The following is a 7,766-nucleotide window of genomic DNA, read 5'->3' on the forward strand; positions in this document are numbered from 1 at the left end:
CTCTGCTTCTTCTTTATTCTTTCTGCTTCTGTCTGCTTCTTTGCAACCTTTGTGGGGTCGGCTGCATATAAAAGCTAACTCCTGGTCAATTTAAAGGCATGGTCCTCCCACCAAAACCACCAGGGGCCACAAACTGACCGATCCATTCTCCGTAGACCACAGACATTTCATTTGAATAGTAGGCTAAGTCACTTCATTTGCATAAGTATATCGACCAATCCCTGCAAGGTGCATAAAATAGATCAATCACAGGGCAGACTGCAGCCTGGAGACAAAAAGTATCAAGGCACAAATTGTTTACAGCTTACCCGAGAAATGTCAATCAACCTAGACAAAAGTAACAAACCCTCTGGAGTAGAAAACTAGGGCAAAGGTAACTCTTCAGGGATTAGGGGAAAAAACCCTCAAGCTGTTTTTCCAAAAAACCAAGGCAAAAGGCCACATAATGAGACTCATTTCACCATATCCCATGGACACGAAATCCATGGTTTCAGCTCTCTGGTTACTGTTGCCACCAACTAACCAACATATGCCTGAGTGCACCGGGAGTGTGTACTGATGTTCCTGTAAAATGATGAGAGTAATAGCCACCACCTGAGTACATAGCCCCACTGTAGGGAAAACAAAAATTAACAGGCTACCTGGATAGATAAGGTTGACACATATGAAACAAATAGGACATGCAATAAGGCAATAGATAAGCACTTGGGTATTAACAGAAAGGTTGGGGGTTCAAATCCACCCAGAGGTGACTCAGAAGAAAGGCCTGGCAATCTGCTTATAAAAAAACAGCCACTGAAACCCCTCTGGGGTACAGTTCTGCTCTGATACACATGGGGTCGACGTGAGTCAGGATCGACTTCACGGAAGTAGTAAGTAGGTATTTAGACACATTTCAGGCTCCAGGTGCAACCACTTCCTCTTCTCCTTTCAATTCCTGCCATTTTAAATTCTGGGTCTATAAACTTGACAATTATAAGGATCAACTAAGAATAAGCTTAAGGAAGTGACTGAAAACTGTCAAGCACTGTGAATATCTAAATCAAGTCACTATGTTATTTTTAATCTTAACTTGGGATAAATGGGGAGGAGGTAGTAAGAGAAACACAATGGAGGCACTAAGGAGAATACACCTGCCCATTTGAGTAAAGACCCCAGCAATACTGTGCATTTGGCAGTGGTGGCAAACGACTAAACATCTGCCTTCTACCAGTGGCTATAATAGTAACAGAAAAGCCCTGATGTCAACAAAACTGGGACTGTCACCCATGGAGTCATGAGTTTTCCCCATGGGGCCACCTAGGGAGAGCATCACCCAGCATTGCGCACGCCAGCGGCCCCAGTGTTCACACTCTGAATCAGCTGTGCACCGTCCATGGAGACTTGAGCTGTGCCTTGAACGCTTAGCTGCTGCCCCGGCAAATGATGAGTACCTCCTGCTCTCCAGGCACCACCACCAGACAGCTCCCGAGGCTTGAGGAGAGAAAGCTGTGGGCAATTGCTCCTCCTAAGCACAGCGTAGAGCTAGGAAGTCTGATTTAGACCTGATGGTTTATAGCAAGGAAAACAGACGTGGTAGACTGACCGATAAGGGCCCAGAGAGGTTTGAAATGACCAGTAATAGCCGACCTCTGTGTATCCTTGGAGTTTCAAAGCATTTTCTCATACTTTATCTCTTTTGATTATTATAGCAACCATATGAGAACGCAGAAAAAATTATTCTGATTTTATAAAAAAGAAACCGAGGGGCAGAGCGGTGGACAGCTAGAGTAGGTAAATGGCAGGACACCCAGGAGTGCTGTACTGCCCAGCCTGCTGTCTGAACCCAGAATTCCAGGCTCACTTTCTGCAGGAGTCTTAATTCCTTCGGGAATCTACAGAGACACATACAAACACACCAGAGAGCATGTTGGGAACTAGAGAGTCACAGGACAAAAGCGATTTGGGAGTTCAGGGAGGAAGGAAAGCACTGAGGGCTCAGGAGGCTAGGGAAGTCTTCCTAAAAGAGGAAGGGGGAGTAGTGGGAGCAGAGCTGGACAACTTGCCCAAGAGAACTGTCACCTGAAGCTAAGCGTTTGTCTCCATGGGATTCAGAGGAGGCAAGTTCAGAGGTGGAGGTTAAGGCTGGATTGTGAAGGCCTTGAATGCCAGGCTAATTACTTTTTTTTTTTTCCCTGTTGGCAAGGGGATCAATTACAGATTTTGGAGCAGACGGTGATTGTACAAAGCTGATTTTGTGGGAAGACAGATTCAGCAGAGCCCAGAAGGTGGACCTGAGGGAAAAGAGAAGGGAAGCAGAGTCAGGAGATGGGAGGGGCCTAAATCCTGGAGACGGTGGGGCGGTAAGAATTGAAAGGATCAAAGTGAGAGACATTCGGAAGAAATAATACGTCTCCGAAGTTAAGTTTGAGTTGGAGGCAGACGTTGGTAGGCAATCCCTAGCATGTAATAGGAGATAAAGGGTGGATGGCAGAAGAAGGGAGTTAGCTGGGTAGATGTGAGAGCTGAATCATTGAGAGGGAGAGAAGGCAAGGTGAAATCACAAAGCAGAGCAAGTGCAAAGACGTAACAGCTGGGAAGAGAAGCCCAAGAGAGGAAAGACATCCCAGGCAGGAAGCCTCCCCACTGGGCCCCTGCACAGGCCTGTGTTACTCTCTCCACGAAAACTTGCTCCCCTGTGTCTACGCTGGGTGCCTGTCCCCAGTCCCCAGTGCACCCAAGGGCACAGTGAAGACCCTCTCAGCAAACCACTGGTGTTTGTTGGACCAGGGACAATCCATAGCAAAGCCATGGAAACCAGAAAAGGAATTTCAGAAAGGAGAGAATGGGCAATGAGACAGCAACAAGCATGAGGACAGAGGCAGAAAAGAGGAACAGCTCTGGGGGAGGCCGGTTCAGGGGTGAATGATGAAGAAACAAAAGGCCAGCAGAGAAGGATGGGAAAAGTCAGTGGCAAGCAGGAACAAAGAGAAAGTTCTTTCAGAATGTGGTAAACATGATTATACGAGGCAGAGAGGAAAGAGGCAAAACAAAGAGATTAGAGAACTAGGGGAATTGATAGTCATTTTTTTTTTACTGGGGTAAGGCATAGGAGAGGGAAGATCGCAACTATTAACTGCAAACTGAGGAGACATGCAAAAAGTGTGCAGGCAGGGACCTGTGCAGCCACAGCGACCTCCCTCATGGGGCAGGGTGGGGAGAAGGAAAACAGCAGGTGTGGCCCAGTTAACTACAGTAGTACAGATGGGCACGCTGAGAGGACGCCCCTCTTATAACTAGATACGTGGTGGGCAGTAATTACCGGGGGGCAAACAAAAATAAACAATAGCTAACAGCAATGAAGCAGTTAACTATGGTTTCTTGCCATTATACTAAGGGCTTTACTTTGATCATTTTTGCTTTTATCTTCGTGAAAACTCTACAAAATAATACTGACGTTAACTATTACCCCCTTTTACAAGTGGGGAAACTGAGGCTTAAGAGGGCCAAATACCGTACCCACATATAGGAAGCAAGCAATGGAGGAGGAATTCTAATGGTTTCCAGAACCGGAAACCCTAACCACTACATCTGAGCCAGCTTACCGCCTCCCAGTTAAGTACCGTGAAGGTGTTGCTGGAGTAACCAGAACCACAAAAGGTTGAACAGGAAGCGTTCCTGAAAGGGATTCATTTAGTATATTTCATGGAAGAGGCTATGGGAGGGCATTTGACTAAAGAGAAGCCCCAGGTGCAACAGCAACAGCCTTGAGAGGGAGAAGATGCAATGTGAGCATACAAAATCCACTAGTGTCCTAAGTGACTAAACAGCATTTTGATGAAATACGGAAGATCCACAAATTCTACTATAGGTGCTTCTCACTTTAAGAAAATATGGCATTCAAAATCCACCTTAAGGAGTAGACACAGTAACTACCGTTCCCTGGGCATCCAGCATTACACCGGGGCTTTATAAACCTCACCTCCAACCAGGCGGGGAGACTTGTTCTTGTCCAAGATCACAAAGTTGAGTCAGAGCCCAGACGGGCGCTCACTCTGAGCAACTCCAGCACCTGCGCAACAGGAAGACCCTGCGCTGTACCGTAAGGCTGCCTCCAGGCTTCTGCGCATCAGTCATGCCGCTTAATTAAAACGCAGTCGGGTGGCAAAAGCAACTTGCCCTTTTAGCAACAGATTTTTTAAGTAAAGAAAACTCCACTGATTTAACTCACGTTCCCGTTGTAGATGATGATGTTTCCATAATGATGAGTTTTACAGTTCTAACCCTACATCAAAAAATCTGGATTGACTGTTGTTTTAATTATATATAAAATTATATTTACATATCGTTTTTTTTAAATAATGAAGACGACCTGAGAACAACAATTTGATTTGTTGAAGTAGGGGGGAAGTGAACTGAATTTTTAAGTAATGCTTATTTTCCATGTTGTAAGGTTATCATTTTAAATGTTTTTCCTTTTTAACCTCTTTTCACATTCATGTTAAAATTATCTAACTTCAGAGAGTCCTGATGACACAGTGGTTAAGTGCTTGGCTGCTAAACGAAAGGTTGCCAGTGGATGTGGCAGTCGGCTTTCTTAAAGATTACAGCCTTGGAAACCCTATAAGGCAGTTCTACTCTGTCCTATAGGGTCGCTGTGAGTCCGAGTCAACTTGGCAATGGGTTTGGTTTTTGGTTACCTAATTGCTAGAAATTAGTCCCTCTCAAAATGTCCACTATTTATATTTTAACAAGACCTCTTTAAATTTAAAACTTAAAATATAAGAGAATTGTGCACACATGACAATAAAACTAATAAGAAGGAAACAAACTAAAAAACAAGTGTGTCTGGCCCAAGAATCATCTTTAAGCATCTCTGCGTTTAGTTCCTGCAATGATTCTTCCCTTTGTTATATTGTATTATTTTGTTCTTAACACTTTTAAAGAAGACATGAATTGGCAGATACAAATATCTTTGCATATATCAAAATACTTTTAGAAATAAATTGAGGGGAGAAGAGCTTCTTAGAAACAACCACTAGGTGGTAGAAGTTGACTTAAAAATGCTATACTCAGGGGCAGCTTTCACAGGGATTTGCACACAGTTGCTCTTTGTAATGTTTTTCCCTTAGGGAGAAGTTAACATGAGAAGGACAGGATTTTCCAGAGTCCTCTACCCTGGTGGCGCAGTGGTGAAGCCCTCGGCTGCTAACCAAAAAGCCAGCTGTTAAAACCCATCAGCCGCTCAGTGGGAGAAAGATGTGACAGTCTGCTTCCCTAAAGATTAAACCAAAAAACAAACAAAAAAAAAACCCACTGCCATCCTGTTGATTCTGACTTATAGTGACCCTATAGGACTTATAGGACAGAATAGAACTTCCCCATAGGGTTTTCAAGGGTATAAATCTTTACCAAACCAGACTGCTACATCTTTCTCTTGCAGAGCGGCTGGTGGGTTCAAACTGTTGACCTCCCAGGTAGGAGTGGAGCGCTTTAACCACTGCTCCACTAGGGTTCCTTCCATAAAGATTACAGCCTTGTTAACCTTATGAGGGCAGTTCTACTCTATCCTATAGGGTTGCTAGGAGTCAGAATTAACTTGATAGCAATGGGTTTGGTTTTTGATTTTCTGTTGGTGTATCCAACATGCCCTGCAGACCCCTGGCTTGGGCTGATGTCTTTGTGCCTCCATATAAGTGATGAGTATACACTTTGCTTCAAATATTCATCTCCTCAACCCTACCAAGGTAAAAGTGACACCAGGAAGGGAGGACTAGCCCATCCCCTGTAAGAGTTGTGATGCAGGCCAGCCTCTGCCCTAGAAGGAAAAAAACTTCAGAACAATGGCCTCTGTGATTCAGGGTGAATTAATTCTCAAGGTCAAAATTTCCGGAATTGCTTTTGCACTTTGGTCTGTGTCATTGTATATAGTAGATAGTCAATAAAGACCCATTGTTTGGAATTCATCTCAATACCACTTTCCTAAAGCACTGAAGGAGTAAATTGTCCATTCATTAGATGTTCCTTAAGCTAGCCCTAGGTCACTGTGAGTTGGAATCTGCAACTAATGACCAACCAAGGAAAAAAGCTCTTAAAAATAGGTGAAATGACCGAAATATTTCATGATTTTCAAAACTGGGAACAAAACCAAGAGGAAAATGTTTAAATAAGAAAACATCAATAAATAAATATTCAAGAACACTTTAACCCAAGAATTTTACTCCTAGAAATTTATCTTAAAAAATAAATACTTCCACAGAGGCAAAAAACTACAAAAAAAGAAAAAAACTGGAAATATAAACCTAAATATCCAATGATTAATAATTATTGCATATCAATGTACTACATCATTATTTACAGTGAAAAACAATTACTAAGAATTCAATCTCTCAGCCCACCTGTCACCTACAAGTGCGATACGGTGTCACATTATGGTTCTCCTTTATTTATTATCTTTGTGTTTTACAGTTGCCATTTTTATAGCAGTAAAGTTTAATGTTTCATGGAATTATTACATTTTCCTTTACTAATTAAAGTTTGTTTTTATTTGTTTTAAAACCATAGCAATATAAATTTCCTCCCAACAATGCTGCTACCATATTTCTAGTTTGCTGCCAATTTTAAGCCTATAATACAATGTCTATAAACATGTAAATGTCCTTCTTGGGCAAGAAGAGATGCTTGTTTACCCATGGAAGGGTAGAGGCTCTCTTGACAGTCATAGGGTAGAACAAGCCACCTCAAAGGATGAAATAAGCTATTTATGCCAATGTTTAAGCATGCCAATGCATGCTTAAAAAAAAGAAAAAGGGAAAAGTGATCTTCTTCTAGTTGTTACTCTCATGACTTTTGGCAAGGAAACTGAGCTTCCCTGGGTTGGATCCAGAATCTGAAATCCCAGGACATCCACAAAGACCAAAGGGCAGCAGAGTTTGATTAAGCATAGAAAGAGAGTTCTATTTCCTGGTTGTATGTGAGCTGTCCCTGGTTCATAGATACCTCCTTCTAAGTCCTACAGCGGCCTCACAATGTGCAGGGAGTAGAAGGTATAGACAAGTTTTGCTGTTTAGAAGAAATCAGACAACAGTCCTAAGAGGTCATCTGTACCTTTCCCACAAGGCTAGAGGACTGACACAGATCATCATTAGATCAGGAACTTTAATGGACCACATCGATCCCAAAATTTTCACTTGAGTCTGTTCATTTCTTCCTAAAACTTTTTGCTCTATAATGTAGAAAATGGTATGTAACACAGAAGGGTGAGGCTCAATGGATTCTTATATGTATGTATATGTATATATATTCATGACATATATATATATATATAAATTTAAAAGCTGCTACTTGACTGCTTTTAAAAATGAAGTTGCCCAACAGAAGCTTTGTAATTAGAATAAAGTAGAATTGAGCCAAAGTTTGGTCTTCCAAGATAATGGACAATCATTGATAATTTTAAACCTTATCTTAAATTTATAATTTTAAAGTTTTCACTTGTACCAAAATAACATATTTTTAATTCAACGGCAAAGACAAGCGTGCAGAGAAGTGTTTCTGTGTCTATGTTTGTCTGTAGTACAAATGTATAAACTGGGCAGGAAATGAGAGTTTTTAAAGAAAATTTAATCTGGAGGAAAATAAAGACTCAAAAAACAATAACCAAAAACAATACATATTATTATTACAACATATTTCCCTGTTTAAAAAAACCTAGAAATAAGTTTAATAAAGGAAATCATATTGTACATCGAAAGAATACTCATACTTTAAAGCTTATTTAAAATGGCAAA

The sequence above is a fragment of the Elephas maximus genome, chromosome 24 (assembly GCF_024166365.1).
Source record: "Elephas maximus indicus isolate mEleMax1 chromosome 24, mEleMax1 primary haplotype, whole genome shotgun sequence".
Classification (NCBI taxonomy): domain Eukaryota; kingdom Metazoa; phylum Chordata; class Mammalia; order Proboscidea; family Elephantidae; genus Elephas; species Elephas maximus.